Genomic DNA, 20,867 nt, shown 5'->3' with positions numbered 1-20,867 from the left:
ACATGGAACGTGCTTCGGCAAGTGGTGTCTGAGCTAAGCCGAAAGGGCGGGGGAAGCAGATCTCCGCCAGGCTGGGGAAGGGTCCTCAGGAGCCCAGCCCTTTCCCCATCGCCTGCTACAACACACCCGCTTTTCCCAGTTAGCCCTCCCTTCCCTTGGTAGCACCCCAAAAGTTGTTAACATCCTCAAATCCTAATAGACTATTAAACCACTGATGATATCAAGAAGCTGTTCTGGTCCACCTAGGGGAGATATTTGAAAACATCCATTTCGTTTACTAGCGATTTAGTTTTGTTCTGTATTGTTCCAACAGATTCCGCTGAATCTGGAGGCACAGGAGAAAGGAACCCAACTGGGGGAAAGATAAAGCCTCTCTCTCTCTCCCATCGATACCGGTAAGGTCAGAATTGAAATCTGCCAGGGGCTGGAGCAAAGAAGCAACAGCGCCCCCTATGGCAGGCGTGCTCAGTCCCTGGAGTAAAAGAAGAACCTTAGGCTCTGCAGCTCAACCACTTGGAAGCGGTAAGAAGCAGTGAATCTTCTGAGGCTGCCAGTCAAGCGCTTGTTAAGCTAATAAATACTCCAGGTGGTGTCTCTTTCTACATTAAAGTGTCACTGTATGAATAGTGAAAAATGACTATTAGGCCTTCTCCAAATCATTACTTCAGCAAAATAATGATTATTAAATGTTTTATCATTACATCTAAAAAGATTCTGCCCACCTCTGCTGATAGCACTGCATTAAATACTGTAAGTGGTGCATTAGTTTAAAGTGAGGTCACTAATTAGTAGCCTCTGTTGGCATCCAGTCCTTCATATGAAAGTTGTTCAAGGTTTAAGTGGAGTAAGAGATATTTACAGGGCTTCACACTCCTCTTTCAGACAGAGGTCATTGTGCCTGATAACACCACACATAATTTCCCCCCAACCCCCAACCTCTCACCCCGGCAAAGGATCCAGTTACCATCAGGGGGAGGTAAGACTGGTTTGTTGTTACGGTTTTCAATGGTGGCAGGCACTTGCTAAATTTAGGAGAAGGCCCAATTTGTTTGGGTTTCTAACTGCTATCTGGCATTTCCGTTATCTGCAATGCACATAGTAGCAGCAGCCTGTAAGTCCAAGATACCTTTCATTTGGTTCACATTTGAATGAAATCAAACAGCTCTGAGAAGGAAGGCTTCTCAGAAATGCAAAGAGTTCGCTGGTTCCTGCAGAGGAAGGGTGCATATCAACAGACAAGGCCGTTTATTTATTCTACACTTTAAAACTTGTGCCTACAAAGACAGCTGGGTTTGTCTGGGGCTTTCTTTGTTTTTGTTTTTCAGATCAAGAGTTCAGATTATTGTAGCCCTGAAATAAAATCTAATTGGTCTCAGATAATGTCAATCTGTTCCAAAATTTTAGGCATTTCCTCCTCAAACTCCCTCTAGTTTGATATCAGATTCATCAGTACATTCTCCATGGGCCTTGAAAAAATAAAGAATAAGTAGTAGAAAGAAGTAGAATCATGAATTGTACAAACCCTTCAAATGCTTGTGAAAAAATCTTGGAAACAAGTGAAGAACAGTCACAAACACATAACTAGAAACTTCTTAAAAAAAGGGACTTTTCTGAAGTCAGTAAAAGGTACGGATTTATGTTTCACTAGTAGAAAAACGTACTCCAAAGGCAGAAAGTCTGGGTTCACATCTTCAGCAAGTTGCTTAGGTACTTTGATCCTCTCTCTTCCTTATCTAAAAATTGGACATAATATTATCTAACTCATCGAGTGTTAGAGTAAATGAATCCAAGTAAAGCAGTTAGCATTATGCCGGGAATATGGTGAGTTTAGTTCAATAAAATGTGAGTTATTGTACAAAAGATTAGAAACAACCCAAATATGCATGAGTCGTGCATGGGTGAAAGTATACAATTGAATGGAGTATTATAGAGTTATAAAAAATTTAAGTTCTCTATGCATTGATATGGAAAGATTTACAAAATACACTGTTAAGAAGAAAAAAGAAAAAAATGACAGTATAACTTAGGGGTTCAAAGGAGGAAGGATAAGGAGAATATAAATTCGTATTTGTTTATATTTTCATGAAGGAAGTCTGGAGGATACCCAAGAAACTACTAAAATTATAACTGGACTGGGCATCATGTGAGAAGGGGACTGGGTGAAAAGGTGGACTCAGGATAGACAGGAAAAGAGACAGGACGAAGACTTTTTACCTTATAGTAATGGTTTATATTTGTAATACATTAATGAACACATTACCTATTCAAAAATAAAATTTTGAATCCCCTATTTTCATTTTGTTAGCTGCTATTATTGTATCCTTCAGAGTGCGCTATAATAAGCATCCTAAAGATTCTCTGGCCTTTGTTTGCTTCTTCACTCATCCATTCATTTGACGGAACTAGGTTATACTGTGAGCATATGCGTTGCATTAATAGATCTTGCTGAAGGGCTTCATGGACACCAGGCCCAAAAGGATGGCCTGGGGCCAAGGCAAACCTAGCGAATCAAAGGTCTCCACTTCAGCGACTGCTGGTACAGGCCTTAGATTTTTTTTCAAGTGGCAACGTTTTAAATGCACGCTCTTTCAGAGTGAGACTTTGAGTAAAGTACACTGATCATATGTGTTTAAATATACATGAAGATGTATTAAGTTACCCATACTCAAAGAGATTAGTTTCACTGACTTCTTGCTCTTTCTCTTTTTCCCCCCCAAGATTTTATTTATTTATTTTTAGAGAGGGGAAGGGAGGGAGAAAGAGAGGGTGAGAACATCAGTGTGTGAGAGATACATTGATCGGCTATCTCTCGCACGCCCTCCACTGGGGACCTGGCCCGCAACCCAGGCACGTGCCCTGACTGGGAATTGAACCAGCGGCCCTTCGGTTCTCAGGCTGGTGCTCAGTCCTCTGAGCCACACCAGCCAGGGCTTCTTACTCTTTCTTAGGCTTCTGTTAGTGCATAGGCCGGCTTCCTGGGAGAAAATGCGGCCTGCCGGAAAACGCATTAGACAAATCTTGTCTCGAATCCGGGCTTAACCATTTACTATCTGTGTTATTCTCTTAAGCCTCAAATTTCTTACTTAAAAACAATGAGGTAGGAGAGGGTAAAGGGGAGATAAACAGTGACCAAGAAGGCTTGACCTGGGGTGGTGAACACACAACGCAGTGTACAAATGATGTGGTACATAATTGTACCCCCAAAACCTATATTATTTTATTAACTCATGTCACCCCAAAAATTCAATTTAAATTAAAATTTAAAAAAATAAATAATGAAAAAGATTGATGTCAAAAAAAGTCCATTTACTTTTCATGACTCAAGAGGGCCATCTAGTGCCCACACAGGCACTTGGCAAACACAGGCATTTCATCAAATTAGAAAATGGAGAATAAATTTTATTTGCATAGCTTTTTGAAAAAAATGAAATAAAAATAATGAAACATTTTCTAAAGGGTTGATGAAATGCAACGTATGTAAAATTCACACTGTAGTATCTTGAACACATACAGGTCTTCATCCCCTCCACATACAAGCACAATAAATGAGTCTTTCAAAGAATATGCATAAGCGAATGTGAGCCAAAGAAAAATGTCAGCAAAATAGTTCGTCCAAAGATACCTCTTTAATGATACACAGTCTGGGTGCAAGGCTTCCTGGGAAGAATAAAATCAACTTGCAAACACTGAGTCCGGAATGAGCCCAATTAATAAATACTAACTGTGTGACATTAGATTCTCATGGACCTGTGCAGACACTCACTGGGGGACCTAGAGTTACTTTACTGACCTAAACTTACATGATCTGAAGGGAAAATGTACAGGCTTATCAAAGTAGCAAGGTCCTTGTCTTTACATTGAAATTATATCAACTAGCACCATGCTAGTGACGGCAAAGCCCACTTCAATGAAACGTCCAATACACAGTTGCTTTATGATAACTTTGATTGATAGAAAGTGAAACCTATTATGTTAATAAATGCTTTTACTGCCAAAAGATATTTCAAAATATGTGGCCCCGATTGAAGGGGAAATGAAGAGGGCAGCCCATTTGTGAAAAAGCCAAGAATGTCACAGAACATTTAACACGGAACGTAGAGTCAAGAGAGATTAGTGGCTGCTCGCATCAAAACGAAAACGGGGATTTCAGTCAAGATGGAGGCACCGGTAGATACGCTTCACCTCCGTGCGCAACCACAAAGGGAATTACAACTATTCCTCAAAACAAGTAACAGCCAGAACCATCAGAAAATTGAGCTGGATGGAAGTCCAACAATCAAGGATTTACAGAAGCCACATTCATCCAGACATGCAGAGATGCCGTGTGGCGTGGAGGGGCGGTGGTGACAGAATAGGCGGCCCCACATTCACATGTGGTGGATAAAAATCGGGAGGGACACCTTGGGAACGAGTGATCTCAGCCCCAGGCCAGGCCACACAGCCCAGGGTTCCAGCACCGGGAAGATAAATCCCCTTAACTTCTGGCTATAAAAACCAGTGGGGGTCTGGGTGGTTGAAGAAACTGCCGGATATTTAGGATAGTTTGTTCAAAGGGCCGGCAAGGACTTAAAACATACATAAGCCCACCCACTCTGGGATTTACCACCAGGGCAACAGCTGGAAGGGCTCCAGTTGCATACGGGAAGTGGGTGAAGTGACTGGAAGTAGGTCAAGTGCAGGGCAAACCTCCAGAAGCCAGACAGCAGCACTGTCTCCTCCCTGAGCCCTCCCCACACTGCAGGGAGAACCACAAAGCAGTGGAACAGATTGTCCCACGCTGGTGATCACCTAAGGCTCCACTCCACACAATTTACAGGTGCCTTTTACAAAGAGTCAAAGAAGCTCTACCTAATGCACAGAAACAAACACAGGGAGACTGCTGAACTAAGGAGACAAAGAAATATGGCCCAAATGAAAGAACAGAACAAAATCCCCCAAAAAGAACCAAATGAAATGGAGATAACCAACCTATCAGATGCAGAGTTCAAAACACTGGTGATGAGGATGTTCAAAGAACTCACTCAGTATGGCAAAAAGATAAGGGAAGAAATACAGGTTATACTAAGTGAAATAAAGAAAAACCTACAGGGAACTAATAGCGAAGAGGATGAAGCCAAGAATCAAATCAATGATTTGGAACACAAGGAAGGAAAAAAGCATTCAATCAGAAAAGCAGCAAGAAAAAGAATTCAAAAAATGAGGAGAGGCTTAGGAACCTCTGGGACAACTTTAAACGTACCAACATCTGAATCATAGAGGTGCCAGAAGGAGAAGAGGAAGAGCAAGAAATTGCAAGTTTATTTGAAAAAATAATGAAGGAAAACTCCCCTAACTTGGTGAAGGAAATTGACATACAAGTCCAGGAAGCACAGACAATCCCAAACAGGTTGGACCCAAAGAAGACCATGCCAACACACATCATAATTGAAATGCCAAAGAGAGAATCTTAAGAGCAGCAAGAGAAAAGCAGAGAGTTGCCTACAAAGGAGTTCCCATAAGGCTGTCAGCTGATTTCTCAAAAGAAACTTTGCAAGCAAGAAGGGACTGGCAAGAAATATTCAAAGTGATGAAAAACAAGGACCTACAACCTAGACTACTTTATCCAGCAAAGCTGTCATTTAGAACTGAAGGGCAGATGAAGTGCTTCCCAGACAAGATAAAACTGAAGGAGTTCATCATCACCAAGCCCTTGTTACATGAAATGTTAAAGGGACTAATTTAAGAAAAAGAAGAAAATCAAGTTGATGAACATTAAAAGGGCAACAAATTCACAGCTATCAACAACTGAATCTAAAAAAAACAAACTAAGCAAACAACCAAAACAGCAACAGAATCATAGATAGGAAGGTCATTTGGAGGGTTAGCAGCTGGGAGGAGGAAAAGGGAGAATCCGGGAAAAGGTGAAGGGATTAAGAAAGATAATTGGTAGGTACAAAATAGACAGGGGGGTGTCAAGAATAGCATAGGAAAATAGAGAAGCCAAAGAACTTACATGTATGATCCATGGACATGAACTAAGGGGTGGAGATTGCTGGAGGGAAGGGGGGTACCAGGTGGAGGGAGACAAAGGGGAAAAAATTAGGACAACTGTAATAGCATAATCAATAAAATATATTTTTTAAAAAACTTTTTTGAAGACTAAAATGGGGAAACCTCAAAATGGGAAGTAGTCTTTCAAAACTGTCCGAAACACAGAAAACAACCTTTCTATTTACAGGGGAAATTGAGTAATTGAATTGTATAAAACAGACTCGTGAAAATGGACACACTGGATGTTTTATCTGAATTATACCTAAAATTGCCATCTCTCCTCCCCACCACAATCAACCCTATGTTTTTAGCCAATGTATGTTGAGGGATGTATATTCTAATGGGATGGAAAAATATATAATAAATCAATGGAATACAAGGTGATAAGGCACCTCTGAGTCATTCGTGAATTTTTCCTTCATCCCTCAGCCTCTCACACACCTTCAGTCAAGTTCTGTGCAATATACTTCTGATTTATACCTCTGCCCATTCTGATCTACTGTCGCTGGATAGCCAGGCCCTCCCTTACCGCCTGTCTGGTGTATTCGCTCACTGGGATGTAATTCACACATCATAAAACTCATCCTTTAAGAGTGTATAATTCAACCCTGGCTGGTGTGGCTCAGTGGATTGAGCACTGGTCTGCAAACGAAAGGATGGCTGGTTTGATTCCCAGTCAGGGCACATGCCTGGGTTGCGGGCTAGATCTCCAGTAGGGGGCGTGCCAGAGGCAACCACACATTGGTGTTTCTCTCCCTGTCTTTCTCCCTCCCTTCCCCTCTGTCTCAAATTAATTAATTAATTAATAATTAAAATCTTTTTTAAAAAGTGTATAATTCAGTGGTTTAAAAAATATTCATGTGAATGTGAAACCACCACCAGATAAATAATTCCAGTATATTTTCATCATCCTCAGGAAAAAATCTGTACCCATTAGCAGTCAGTCCCCATGTCCCCTAGCTCCTGGCAACCACTAACCTCCTTTCAGTCTCTATGGGTTGGCCTCTTCTGGACATTTTATTTAAACAGAGGAATACAATGTGTGCCTTTTTGTGTCTGAGTTCTTCATTTAGCCTCATATTTTCAGGTTTCATCTATGTTGTAGCATGTATCAGTACTTTATTCCCTTTTGTGGCAGAATAATATTCTATGGGTAAACCACATTTTATTCATTCACTCATCAGCTGGTGGACATTTAAGTGTTTTACTTTTTGGCTCTTGTAAATAATGCTGCTATGAACATTTATGTACAAGTTTTTGTATGGACATGTGTCTTCAGTCCTTCTGAGAGTGTACCTAAGAGCAGAGTTACTGGATCATATGGGAACTCTTTGCTTAACATTTTGAGGAAATACCCAATTGTTTTCAAGACCAGCTGCACCACTCACATTCTCACTCACAATGCATGAGGGCTCTAATTTCTCCACATGCTCGCCAACATTTCTTGCTGTCCATCTCTTTCACTATGGCCATCAGAAGAGATACAAAGTGGTATCTCATTGTGGCTTTAGTTTTCATCTTACTAATAATAATGTTGAGCACATTTTCATGTGCCTTTGGCAATTTGTATTTTTTCTTTGAGGGAAATGTCCTTTATGCATTTTATTCATTTTTTTTTTGTTATAGAGTTGTAAGAGTTCTTTGTATACTTTATACACTAGACCCTTATCAGATATATGATTTATAAATATTTTCTCCCATTCTGTAAGTTGTCCTTTCACGTTCTTTATGGTGTCCTTTTATGAAAAAAAACACAAACTTTTAATTTTGGTGAAGTTTAATTTCTCTTTTTTTGTTGTTTCCTTGATTTTGGTGTCATACCTAAGAATCCACTGCCAAATCCAAGATCATGAAGATTTAGCCATATGTTTTTTTCAGAGTTTCATAGCTCTCTTTAGGTCTTCATTCATTGTGAGTTAATTTTGTATATGGTATGAGGTAGGGGCCCAACTTCATTCTTTCTGCATTCAGTTGTCCCAGTCCTATTTGTTAAAGAGATTTTTATCTACCCATTGAATGTTCTTGGCATCGCTGTTGAATATCTACTGAGTATAGATGTTTGCATTTATTTCTATACTCTAAATTCTAGTCCATTGATCTATCTTTAGGTAAGTACCACACTGTTTTGATTTCTGTAGCTTTGTAGTAAGTTGTGAAATCAAGAAATATAAGTCTCACAATTTTGTTCTTCTTCAAGAGTATTTTGGTTATTTAGGATCGCTTGTAATCCCATGTGAATTTTAGATTCAGCTTTCCAATTGCTGCAACAAAGTCCAGTAGGATTTAACAGGGATTGTAGTGAATCTTTAGATTGCACTGGGTAATATTACCATTTTAACAGTATCAAGGCTTCCATTTCATGAACACAGTATGCCTTCCTATTTATTTAGGCCTTTAATTTTTTTAAGCAATGTGTTGAAGTTTTCAGTGTCCAGATCTGGAACCTCCTTGGTTAGATGTATTCCAAACTATTTTATTCTTTTTAATGCTATAGTAAATGGACTTTTAAAATTTTTTCAGATTGTTCATTGTTAGTTTATAGAAACACAGTAGATTTCTGTAATTAAATCTTGTATCTCATAACCATGATGAACTAGTTTATTTCTTTAGTTTTTAGTTTTATCATAGATTCCTTATAATTGTCTATGTGTAACACAATATCATCTGCAAATAGAAATAGTTTCACTTCTTTCTTTTCAACCTGGATGCCTTTTTTCATCACCTAATTGCCTTGGTTAGAACTTTCAGTACAATATTGCAGAGAAGTGGCAAGCAGACATCCTCGTCTTGTTCTTCATCCTGGAAGGAAAATTTTCAGTCCTTGGCCACCAAGTGTGATGTTAGTTGTACATTTTTCATAAATGCTCTTCATTATGTTGGGGAAGATCTCCTCTACTCCTGTTTTGTTGTTTGTTAAGTGTCATGAAAGGGTGTTGGATTTTATCAAAAGCTTTTCCTGAATCTACTAAGATAATCATGTGCTTTTTGCCCTTTATTCTTTTAATATGGTATACTGCGTTAATCGATGTTCATATGTTGAATCAGTCTTGAACTCCTGGAATAAACCCCCATTTGGTCATTGTTATACAACCCTTTTTACATGCTGCCAGGTTTGGTTGCTAGTATTTCCTTGAGGATTTTTATATTTATACTAACAAGGGATATTTGTCTATAGTTTTCTTTTCTTGTAATATCTTTCTCTATTTTAGGATCAGGGTAATATTTGCCTCATATTGTTGCTGGGAACATGTTTCCTCCTTTCCTATTTTTGAAAGAGTTTGTGAAGAATTGGAAGGACCCCCATCTCTGACCCCCTAACCTCCTATTAGTAAGCATTTGTATAAGTAACCATTTGTGTTAGTTTGGGGGTGTATTTCCAGTGTTTCCTTCATGCAAATATAAGAAAGTACAAATATGTGTTATTATTTTCTCTTTATTACTTATATATTATTTCTAACTTATATATGTAAATTATGTGTGTTGAGAGAAAGAGAAAGATTGAATGTATGAGAAGAGAGAAGGATGAAACAGTTATCTACAAGCCTTTCACTATAAGAATTTTTGGATTCTTTTAGATGAAGCGACTGTTGCCAATTCTCCCCATTGCATCCCATCACTTATTCCTGGAGATATATAATGACGAGATATATATATTTGTCAAAATCACAACCCTAATTCAATCCATTCATACCCTGTGACTCGTCTTACTTTAAATTCATGATCGTGAACCTCAAGTGAGCCTTTAAGTGGCAATCACACTGTTCTGCCTGGTCTCTTCACTTGTTCACTGTGACTATTCCACACCTCCTTTTCTAAACCTCTTCCCACAAACTCACTCCCTAGTAATAACCTTGATCTCTACCTCACTGAACAAACTGAACCAAAAAGGAGAGCTTGCATATACTCCCACTGAACCAAAGCACTCTGTTTTCCCTCTGGCTGCAGTACCTTGTTTCTTTATACTCTTAACTCAGTAGCTAAAAATTCTGCCCCGCATCTCTCTACTAGAAGCCCTGAAGAGAAGGAAGAAGGTAACTTTGGACTCTGGGATACCTGTCAGAGCAACTTGGCTCAGAATGCTCTTTGGCAGGCCTCTCAGACAGGCAGGCAGCCCCTCTGCCCGCCCTCGCCCTGGAGCTGAGCTGGTGTCTTCTGAGGCTGTGGGATGGACGTGGAGACGGCTGAGGTGATGCTACGAAGGCTTTGAGTGGCAGGACCAGGGCTCCCTCTCACTCACGGAGCTTAGCAGAGGCAATACTGGGCTTCACTGCTGTTTGTGTGGCATCGCTGTCTCCTGTGACATTTTACCTCATCGATCTTGTTATGAATATCACTGGCTTCTACTTAATATTAATAATTGGCATGCTAGGAATAGGTAGCGGGGGCAATGGGAAAAGTTGATTAGTGTAACAGAGTAAAAAAATCCAAGAATTCTTCCACGGAAAGGCTTGTGAACAATTGTCTCGTACTTACTTTTCCCCTCATACCTGCAACATGTGCTGTCTCACACCATTCTTAACCGAGGGCTCTCTTATTTCATGGGTAAATGGAATCCATTATAAAAGGACTTCCACACCTGTCATTGTGCATCTTCTCACCTGCCAGTCTCTGTGTCCCAACACTCTGCCCCGCCTTTTGTTACCATAGACGACCGCCACATGCTCCCCAGAGGCCAATTGCTCCGCTCACTGGCTGACCCGCTCCCGGCCTGTGTACTCACAGCTGAAACCTGAGGAGTCAGCCTTCGTGACCCTAAAAAAACTCTGCTTAGAAACAGCCCTGCACGCAGTGCCTTCATGTTCGCCACCCCCTTTACAATGAAGCATTGCACGACGGGCTCACTGTGTGACCCCGTTCCAGCCGAGACGTTTAAACGTTTCCTCAGGCGAGTGCATTTCCCAGACCCAGTGGCACTCTGCATTTGGGCCCACAGTGGGTGCTCAGAGCATATTGCAGAACAAACGACATTCATAGATACGACTCCAGCTCCCAGGTGCAATTCCAGCCAGAGCGTTTCCAGCCCTCTCAGAAGAAGCTTTGCCTAGTGTTTGATCCGTTTTGTATGAATGCCCTGGTAAAGTACAATAAAGTATATTGATTGGGTCTATTTCAATAAAGAAAGTTTATTATAGTTTTTAATACAACAGCTTCCCCACCCTTTTTGCGGAGGGGGATTTTTTTTCACTCCCATAATCATTGAGCACTCTGCTGAGTGATGTGTTCCTTCTGGTTACAAAAAAGAAAAAAGATAAAACTGACCCTCTGTTCACCCTAAGTCCCTCCGACAAGCCCATAAAATATATGGTGCTGCCTATAACGAAAATGGGTTTCTAAAGCATTTTATATTCCGCCTGAGAGCAGCCTTCAGAAAATATAGGGAAAGAATGCCGATGATGAATTCTGCTCCCTGGTAAGGCGGAGCTGTTAAGCCTGACTCTTTTAGTCTACATCCAGTACAGGGAATAGTTTCTCAAGTCTACATCCAGTACAGGGAATAGTTTCTCAAGTCTACATCCAGTACAGGGAATAGTTTCTCAAGTCTACATCCAGTACAGAGCATAGTTTCTCAAGTCTACATCCAGTACAGAGCATAGTTTCTCAGGAGTCAGGGCCGACACAGCGCAGCGAAGAGACTTTTCCGCATGCTCAGCCTCTGTCTTCCACCCTCCCTTTCTTTTCCCTTCTCTTTCAACCAAGAAAACTCCTCCATGCCAATTTTCATGCATTTATTCAAGGCATGTTCTCTGGATACCCTTACCCCAAATATTTATCTGTCATGAGGCCTGGACGTGTAGCGTTAACAAATTATCCTTGCCTTCAAACAATCCTCCAGTCGGGGGACGAGGGGGAGTCCTACTTGAAAAGAGTGCTGACTCTGTGGAGGGCAAGTAAAAAAAATGCTGAGGAAAAGATATAGGAGAGAAATTAAGCTGCATATTACCCTTTTTGTCTGTGGAAGGGACCAACCAGCAATGCCAACCCTCCTGGCTGTCAAAGCTCCCACTCAGGCCTCGCCCCGTCTCCCAGCCCACTCTGCCACCAGGTCATGGGCTTCACAAGGGACTTCTCGATGGCAGCCTCGTCACTGCCATCTCCAGGGTTGCCGTCCCCAGTCAAGTGGCTGAAGCTGCCGTGGCCAATGCAACATAAGAGCCAACAGGTTGCTGCTGCCTCCTTGCACAGGCACAGTAGAGTGTAGATCCTGTCTTCCCCGAAACGCAGCCATGTTTTCTTTCTGGAAGGGCATCACAACAAGTGTCAGCAGATATTTCCCTGCTCTGGCCCTTCCCTTTGTGCATCTGGCCAGCAAGCAGTTGTTCTTGGGAAGAACAGGCAGGCACACAGAGCGCCGGGGGGCGTTTTGCTGGCAATGTGATCTTTCGCGGAGCAGCTGCAGGCCCTTCACTCTCCCTCATCTACTTGTCGGATTTTCCCAGAATCCATTGGGCAACTGATGTTGGAAAAATCTTCCAAGTAAGCAGAATTTTCTGTGAGCCAGTGGTTGATGTTGCAGTGTGGGCACAAAGGAGCTGACGTTGTGTATGCTGGGACCTTCAAACACTGGAGGAAGATTTGCAGAAATGCAGGTGGACAAAGCCTTGTTCCAGGCGCTTGATCCAAAATTGTCAGTAGCTGGATGGAACCCTTGTGCTTGTCCTGTGAGGTACATGGAAGAAAGCCTTCTGGATGCAGAGTAACTAGAAATGGGAGCCAAGGGTTCACGTAGAGCACTCAGGAGCACTTACCACCGGAACCTCTGGCTTGAGAGAAATTTCTGATGTCTTTTTATCCATGGCAGGTCATATGTGAAGGATGCTGGGACAAGCTCTGGGGAAAACTCTAGGAAAAGGAATTGACTGTGATCTCACCTGGTCCCTGGCCCTGATGCCTTCACATGTGGATTATTATTGCAGTTTGGGCACAAAAAGAATGACTGTTATTTGGGGTCCAGCAGTGAGGCAGCTGAGCCAGTCAGATTCACAGACCATGCAGCTGAATTAAGGTTTTGGAAGACCCCAAATGATGTGTAAGTATTTGTTTGAACAAATTATGCTTTCATTTGTACTTAAGTTCTACGTAGCATTTTGTACAGATAAATATTTTTGTTAAGGTTCTATGTTCCACATTCTGTTGCAAAACAATAAATACATAAAATGCACTTTAGAAAATGCCTGTTGAAAGGAAAAGCATGCATTAGGAAAGAAACACCACCTTTCCTACTACTTCGCTATGGTTAGCCCTGGATGACAGAACTCTTTCTCCTTATCTCTCTCATCTCTTTCAAAACAGAAAATCAATGTGAAGGTGCCCCATCGGCTGCCTGGCAATTGCCAGAAGTAAATGTTAGTTTCCAATTCTTATCCATTAAATTTCACCTTCAGCACACCTCACCTGCTGTGGAACATAAGAAAAACCACATACAAGTTACAACTATAGTCACCCTTGGAACACTGAACCAGAAATTGTAAGAGTAGCAAACCATACACAGGTGACTTCAAATAATTGATGTTATTCCACCTAATGCTTATTTAGTAACTGGAGCAGAGGCTGGATTTGGCCCCTATGTTCACTTTCCCGTTGCTATAGTAATGGAACTCTGATGTTGAGCTGGGCACAGGACAACATGTAATAAAGCCAACATTTTACAACTTCTCTCCCAGTTGGGCGAGGCTGTATTGCTAACCTCTGGCTGAAGGGATATCAGCAGAAGTGCTGTGAGCAACTGCCTGAGATTGACCTTATCCTGGCCCCACCCCAAATTACAACACAACCTCGTCAGCGCTCTCTCCTTGCTCTCCTGAGCCATGTTTGGACCAGCTGGGAAGCCTGCCCATGAGAAGTTCCAGCCCCAAAAAGCTTCATTATGCATTTTATACCCTCTCTGCATGTGTATGACATCATCAGTCTTGACGCGCAAACCAAAGACACGGTGGAAGGCCATGCAAGGAGGTATGAAAATAAACAATAAACAATAAAGCTTTCGGGGGAATCTACTGTTTCCTGGTGTCTCCATGATTAGCAAGATCCCAGGAGGTTTCATAACCACTACAGCTTGAGAAGCACTATCTCAAAGTATGCCCATTATAGAGACTAAGTGGCCAATAGTAGGTCAATGATACCAATATTACAGTAAAAAAAAAAAAAAAAAGGAACAAGAGAACCTTATAGTTGCTCAATCTAGTTGCCAATGCTTGCTGAGCACTCACATGAGCTCTCCTCGAGGCTCCAGGAACACGGTAGCGCTCAGACTCCTACCATCCCAGGGCTTCTGCTGCAGATTAGTGTCAGAACATAGCGACGCGTCTGAGAAGTCTCAGTGGAAGGGCTGGGTGGGAAGGACGCTTGTCCGTGTCAGTAGGAAAAAGGCCTGCCCTCTTTCCGCTCAATGTAATAATAACAAGGATTATAGTCAACACTTTTTGAGTCCTTACAATGTGCCAGCTGGTGTGATTGGCACTTCATATACATTACTAAGCACTCTGCTGCAGGCATTTGCACCAGTAACCTTTCCCCCTGTGACCCATTTGGCTGCAATAGAAAGAGCATTGCATATGCGTGCAGAATAGTTGCATGCAATTGCCGATTTGACCGTTTGCCAGCTCTGTCGTCTGCAGCGACTCACTCACCTTTCCTTGCTCTCGGTCTCAATAAATAGGAATAATGTCTTCAAGCTGTCTTTCCAGAGTCATGGGGAGGATCAACTGACTTCTTACAAGCTAAGCAGGTTGGATGGCTCTTAGCTCATGGAAAAGACTCAGCCAGCACCAGGCATGGTCCCTATAACTATTTGATATCTTCTTACTAAATAGTCAATGTAATAAACTTACATTTACTGTAAATTTAGCCTCATGGTATGGATTTCACAGAGCACTAAATTTTTCTTCCTGTTAGCTTAAATTTTCCTTGAGTAGAAACCGCTCAACATTATTTACATATTATTTTATTTATTGTATCATAGATTGTGAAGCTAAAAGTGTATTTTATTGCCTCACGTTCCATTTTTTAAAAAAAAAAATCTGAATGTATTACTCTACTAGTGGAAGAAATCCAAATGTAGTTTTTCCTACATAGACATCTGCCAGTAAAAAGAAATAACAGTTATTATTACCAGCATATTTAGAACTATACCATTATTTTTCATCGACCTCAGAGAACTACATTGCATTGGTATAGTACCATCACTCGCTTACTCATTCTGGGTTTTTCTAATCCTTTATAAACAACATAAGAGTGTTCATTTTGTACATATATTCATCTTGGCATACATGAACAGGGATATATGTAGGATGAATTTATAAAGTAAATTCACTAGAGTAAAAGTGACTAAATTACAGGTATTTTATTTTTGTACCCATGCAGTCAAATTGCCTTCCCAAAAGACTGTACTAATTTATTCTCCCACCAGGAAGGGAAATGCTTTTTTACTCAACACCTCTATTAGCATTAATCTCAAAAACTGTCTTGGGAAAACTGTCTTGGGAATGGCCAAAAAGTGGCTGCTAAATCACTTGTAAATTGTAACCACGTACGTTTGTCTCCTTCTTCTACAAACAAAAATAACTGACCTCTGAATACATTTAATACGAATTAAGTTGTCAGAGAACTTTTCCAGTTAACTAAATAAGTAATTATACAAAGTTTAATACGTCAGCCCCAGATTAGAATGAGTTGAACAGACCGGGATTTAAATATCTGTCGTTCACTGTTAGCATTCAAAAGATCCAGAAGATGGCAGTATAATGATATTTTTCCTAAATTTTAGAGAAAAAAATTCAGTGGGAAAATGTGAAAACATAGAGATTGTTCTTGTTTTTATTTTCTCTTCTTTTAAAATAATCCAAGGTCACGAGCCGCGGGGCACTAACGGACGAGCCGCGGAGACCTCGGGCTCCCAGAGCCGGGAAGGCGGGGCGGCGAGGGAGGTAAGCGCAGTTCGGGGCCCTGCAGCGGACCGGTCGCCAGGCGGCCCAGCTCCGCGCCGGGCCGGGCGGGGACGGGAGCCCCTGCATCCTCGCAGCAGGATCCGGGGTGCAGGGAGCAACCGAGGCGCACGCCCACGCCTGCCCAGGACTGAAACTGTTGGGGTCCTACGTGGAGAACTTTAAATTCGGTTTGGGCAGAGGAAAGAGGCAACAGAACACTCTTCTGACAGGTCTACCTCTTAAGTTTCTGAAATTTCCATCTCATTTTTCTTCGTAAAAGCATCCAAAGTAGGTCTAGTCCACAGTAAGGGGATTGGTTCCAGTTTGATCAAGCGCCCACCGCAGCCCCTGCTGGTCTCTGGAAACACCCTGCAAGCCGTGCCCCTCTTGGCCCTTCTCTCCTTCCGGCCTTCCTCCTTGTGCCTCTCAGACCCTGGACCTGTCGCTTAAATGCTGCCCTTCCTCAAGCTGCTCGGCCACTCTGGGCGCGCACTTGAGCCGACTGGTGTGACTGGATGGTATTTGTAGTATTAACTGATAGGCTTTGGTAGTATTTCCTCCTCCCTTACTTCACCCCGTCTCCCACCCACTATGGGATAGTAAATATCAGATATGAAATATTAAAGGCACGCCGTCTTCAAATCTCTCTTTGGGCTTTATCACTCGCGCGGGGGCATAGGGGTGGGAGTGGGGATTTAGCAGGGACTGGACAGGGGAGCAGGTGTGCCCCGTGGGGGACAGTAGGGCATTGGCCTATTGAGCTGTTCTTTCTCTCTGCCTCTGCCATTCGAGAGAAATGTATCCAGTTTGTGAGGACTGGAGACATGCTCCTGTCAAACCAGGACCCCAGCCAAAAATCGCTCTGCATTAATCCCTAGCAGAGTCATTCCCCAGAATGACTGTAGATCCCTGAGAGACTCTGGGCAGGAAGGCGAAAGGATGGGGGCTTTAGAAAACAATCAAGTCTTAGCCACGGAGCAAAGAAAAAGAAGTGCATTTTGAAAAATGAAAGGACACCTTTTGAATGTAATCAGGTGCAAAACTTGCAGACAAAGTGAGAAGTGTTAACACAAAAATCTATAGGCAGAACAGCCCTCCACTTAAGTGGGTAATAAGTTTTTACCACATTATCGCCTCATTGCACCGGCTTTTTCTCCCCCAGTTTTCCAGCGGGAGATGAATGGGTTTAGTGAGAATGGTGATGAAGGGAAATCATCGCAGCCTGGATTTCTGGCCCAGGAGAAAAGGTCTTTCTTGCAGCCCCGGAAAACCGGTTTGCAGGCCAGCCTGCACCTGAGTTTTTCAGACTGTGACGGGGGCAGGGGTGGGGAGGAGGGTCCTTCTGTCTCGGTGGGAGTGCCTGCTCTGAGGCTGGTCCTCAGACCTGCCTCGGGCCCACCTCGGATCCCCTGAGCCAGAGTCTCCGCGGGGAATCCCAGCGATATGCAGCTTTCCTAGTCACCTCTGGTGGGGGGGATGGGAGGGGGATCTGTTCACGCTCAAATTATACAGCCACGCCGCTGCAAGTTTTAAGAAAACTTGCCGAAAACGTGTAAAAAAATGTCAACACCTTGGATTAGGGAACAGTACAGTTTATGTTTCTATTATAGACTAATATAAAACTTGATTGCCCTCCTGCTTAATGAAGGACCAGGGCAGGCACTACCCACATTGCAGTAGCAACTTTTATTTAACTTTATTTTATTTATTATATTTATTTTATTTAACTCTTATTATTCAACTCTTTTATTTTATTTAAAAGAGTACACACTCTAAAATCTTTCTTCAGGGCGGGGTGGGATGGGTGGAGGAAGGCAAAGGGGGAAAAACTGAAACAACTGTAATAGAATAAACATGATTTAAAATTTAAAAAATAAATAAATAAATAAAATCTTTCTTCATTGCAACATTATTCAAAAGCCTCTGTTCGATTCAGGCAATTTCCACCCCTCCTCATCACTAAAACAATTTATATCATATAATAAATGGCAAAATTTTATGATTAAGGCGGTAGGGCTGAATGTCTGATGTTTGTTTCAGGATGCCATGTTGGTGACTTTGTCTTCCTCTTCTGGGCCTCTACTGGTCTTGATATGTTATGACATTATGGCAAACTGTTGCCTGTCCCCTTCTTTCTGGATGGGTGACCACGCAACTAGTGACTACATTTCCCAAACTCCTTCGTAACTACATGTGGTCATATGGCCAATGTTGAGCCAGTGGGACGTACGCTAATATGATTTATGAGGCAGCTCTATCCCCGTGGCCAGTCTTTTGTATCACATTAGGGTACACACATTTCAAGGACCTCAACAAAGACGACGCTTTTTTTTTAATGTTAAAAAAGTAATTTTTACTTGCTTTCTTGTACAGAAGTATAAATTGATTGAAGGTGTTCAAGAGAAAATTTTCAGATGTGGAAGAGGTAAATAAATCATCGAGCAGACTCTTCAGTCTGTTTACACAAAAGAAGTCAGGTCCAAATTAAATGCTCTCAGCTTTGTAAATAGCAAATAAAATCAAGTGATTCTGAACTTTTGCACGTTTGACTTAACTGGACCTGTGCATTATACAATGACACCCTTAAATTATACTTATGTCCTGAATTCAGACTTTCTTAAGATGTCTTGAAAACCAGTATTTCATGCTATTTATACTGCCTGCCCCAATACTGTGTTTGACTTGGCCACATTTGATCCTGGTACAGACTCAAAAATGTAATTGAGTGCTGCCTGTAAATATACATACATAGAAAAAAGTACATAGAAATATTATTAATGACCTAGAAGACTACATCACTAGTTACTCTGAGTTATGAGATCACTGATTATTTTTATGTTCTTTTCTTCTTTGTGCATTTCTGCATTTTCAAAACTACGTATAATGAGCTTATAATTTTATAATAAGGAGGAAACAGATTTATAGGATTGCACGACTATCGAAGGACTTCTTGTTCTATTTCCATATTTTCTGTTTCTAATCCAATGCCTTACACATAATAGATGCCCGGTAAATAAATGCGAGAAAAGGAAGAAAGGAAAAAGAAAAGAGAAAGAATGGAGTGGAAAGGGAGGAATCTGCTGGATGTCTTCTGTTTGTTTCCCTAGATGCACCCTCCAACCTGCTCTGAACCCTAACAGGCTGCCCTGCATCAACTGTCTAGGTGGGCTTCTTGTTCTCTGGGTTTGGGTTGAATGTTGCCAAAGGGACACGCTGGCATTTCAGAGAAAAGGAGTAGATGTCTATTCCCTGGGATCCACCCCCTCCCCCTGCCTCCCACCGCTGGTCACTGCAGCCTGCTGTATCCTCCAACCAACCAGACCCAGGACCCTTTCCACACAGCCTTTCTGATTGGAGACAGCACCGCTCCCGCCCTCGAGACCCGGGGGGTGGTAACATGCCTCGCTTTTACTAGATCCAGGGTACTGTGCTCTGCTTTCTGCTGTTTTTACCTCTTGCTCGGTCTTTTGTAAATAGCCCCTTTATGAAACTGTTCTCAAATTGTCTAATTTCAATGTGCTATATATGTATTCTCAAGACCCAGAGAGATACCGAATCCGTTGGTGACAATAACCTGGCAGGTTCTTTCCTCCAGGAGCTGATCTGGAAGGATTCAGAGGAAAACTTAGAAGAACATCACACTAGCCCTCACCGGTGTGGCTCAGTTGGTCAGGCATCTTCCCACAAAATGAAGGGTTGCTGGTTCAATTCTCGGTCAGGGCACATGCCTGGGTTATGGGTTCGGTCCTGGCCTCATGAGAGGCAACCAATTGATGTTTCTCTCTCATATCAATGTCTCTTTCTCTCTCTTTCTCCCTCCCTTCCCCTCTCTTTAAAACCTTTTTTAAATTTAAAATTAAAAATCATACTACTGTTCATTTTGAAATCTTAAACATTATTTTCATTTGAGAGACACCACTTTTACATAAAAGGTTTTGTACTTACGAACTAGTTGGTATGCTTTTCTCCTGCCAAAGATAAAGGTTCACATGTGTAGTCCTCTTTTTCTTTCTTTACCCTTAATCTTACCTTTAGTGGTATGGAACACCGTCTAAATACTCAATATTGATTGTTTAATATGTGCACAAACAAATGGATGGTACTTATAATAGTATGAGAATGTTCTCAGAGGTTACTCTTTTTCAACGATCATTTCTCATTTATTTGTCATATGATTTTTTTGTGCGTCCTTGAAGGCAAATTGTTTTTTACTCAGAAAAGACAACTTGAGGGTATTCTAAGTACTTAAAATTAATATTAATTTTATAAAAGTTACAAATTCAAAAACCAAGGCTCCTAATTCAATTTATAATCTTATTATTTTATTTCTATCTGATAAATTTTAACATTTACCTTTAAAGTGGTTGCTTATTTATATTTGGTATCATGCCCTGACCAGAGTGGCTCAGATGGTTGAGTGTCATCCTGTAAAGCAAAAGGTCACTCGTTCAATTCCTGGTCAGGGCACATACCTGGGTTGTGGGCCAGGTTCTTGGTTGGGGGCATGCAAGAGGCAACCAATTGATGTTTCTCACATCAATGTTCCTCTCCCCCTCTTTCTCACTCCCTTACTCTCTCTCTAAAAATAAATAAAATCTTAAAAAAAAATTTGGTATCATTTACAAACTTAATTAAAACTTCACATAAATATTTTAAATTAATATAATACTTTAATGGTTCAAACTAGCAGAACTTAGCAGAATGTTTAGGACAAAAATAAATCTAATAAACTAAAATGGTAAATTCTGTGAATCTTAAATTCTCTTAAACATTTCAATACTTTTAACAAACTCTGTAAACAGATCTTAATCTTTTCATATTAAAAAAATAGCAGCTCTAACATTAACAATGTAGTTACACATTTTAAGCTGGAATCATGAGGCTAATATATCAGATCCTTTACGAATAAGCCAA

The sequence above is a fragment of the Pteronotus mesoamericanus genome, unplaced genomic scaffold, assembly GCF_021234165.1.
Source record: "Pteronotus mesoamericanus isolate MK-2021 breed Mesoamerican mustached bat unplaced genomic scaffold, CSHL_Meso_final contig_75, whole genome shotgun sequence".
Classification (NCBI taxonomy): domain Eukaryota; kingdom Metazoa; phylum Chordata; class Mammalia; order Chiroptera; family Mormoopidae; genus Pteronotus; species Pteronotus mesoamericanus.
The sequence above is the reverse complement of the archived record's forward strand: the minus strand, read 5'-3'. Positions refer to the sequence as shown.